The sequence below is a fragment of the Humulus lupulus genome, chromosome 5 (assembly GCF_963169125.1).
Source record: "Humulus lupulus chromosome 5, drHumLupu1.1, whole genome shotgun sequence".
Lineage (NCBI taxonomy): Eukaryota > Viridiplantae > Streptophyta > Magnoliopsida > Rosales > Cannabaceae > Humulus > Humulus lupulus.
In genome coordinates this window covers 162,884,430-162,885,745 of record NC_084797.1, presented here as the reverse complement: position 1 = coordinate 162,885,745, position 1,316 = coordinate 162,884,430, and the positions used below count along the sequence as shown (strand labels likewise).

At 42.2% G+C, this 1,316-nt stretch overlaps 1 non-coding gene across 1 annotated transcript; it reads left to right on the top strand.

The window, feature by feature from the left end:
• The first annotated feature begins 463 nt into the window (after window positions 1-463).
• LOC133780721 (small nucleolar RNA R71) lies at window positions 464-570 on the top strand. Its single transcript, XR_009869539.1, has one exon. It is a non-coding gene; the product is annotated as a small nucleolar RNA R71 (small nucleolar RNA).
• The last annotated feature ends 746 nt before the right edge of the window (window positions 571-1,316 follow it).

Sequence of the window (1,316 nt, the reverse complement as noted above, 5' to 3'; positions counted from 1 at the left end):
AGGGTTGTACGTATGGGAGAATGGCTTGTTATATGCCCCTAAGGCATTGCATTGCTCCTCATAAACCCCCCTCATTTCATTCAAAGCTAAGCAATCCTTAGCTAAGTGCTCCGTCCCTCCACAAACAAAGCAAGGTTCTTGCGGTTCTGCTTGAGTGATCATGTGCGATTTTTGGCTATTCTTCGTCATTAAGACCTCAAAATGCTTTTTCAAAGCTTCGAGTTGGGCCTTAACACTATCCTCTTCTCGAAGTTGATAGATCCTAGATGGTTTGTGTCGGTTGGTGCTGTCAGTAGCACTTGAACCAGTCCAGGTGTGAGACTTTTTCGCAGTTTCTTTGAGATATTCAAGAGCATCGTGTGGCTCTTTTTCGAGGAATTCACCATTGCATAGAATTTCTACAAACTGGCGCTCACGAATCGTGAGGCCTTCATAGAAGTAACTGACCAAACGCCAGTTCTCATAGCCATGGTGCGGGCACTGATTTAACAGATCTTTGAATCTTTTCCAGACTTGATAGAACGTTTCATTGTCCTTTTGGGAGAATGTGAAAATCTGTTGTTTTAGACTGTTGGTCTTATGGCTAGGGAAGTGTTTCAGAAAGAAGGATTTGGTCATCTCCTCCCATGTTCCAATAGACCTAGGTCTCAAAGAGTATAGCCAGCTTTTGGCTTTGTCCTTCAAGGAGAAGGGGAAGAACTTCAGTCACACAGCATCGGCATTTTTGGCTCGGTTATAGAACGTGGCTACCACCTCCTCGAATTCTCTGATATGCACGTATGGGCTTTCTTTTTCCATTCCTTGAAAGTTGGGCAAGAGTTGAATCATGCCAGGTTTAAAGTCTAATGCGGGCATATTAGGAGGGAAGTTAATGCATGAAGGCGTGGAAGTGCGAGTAGGATGGAGGTAGTCATTGAGAGTTCTTGGTTGGATTTCATCATTGCGAGCCATTTCGAATGGGTTATTATCAGCGAAAGTTTGTGGAGAAGCAGGATTGGTGGAACGAGTTCCGGTAGGAGTGGCAGATGAATTGGAAGAAGTGTCACTGGAAGTTTGGTGATGATTCATCAACTCTCGGAAATTAGAATTAGATTTATTTGATGTCTTGTTTTTTTATTTATTATTTTTTTGTTAAATTTGTTCCCAGGTAGATTTGGAGGTTTTGGGGTGATCTCCAAGACCTTACTAGAACTCCCCGAGGTTACTGAGTAAGTATGGTGGATCACAAGTCAACCTTTTCGACCAAACAACCTTTAAGCAGAGTGAAATTGCTTATTTTGACAGAACAAGTTTGGTTTTCTTATAATAATAAGTTC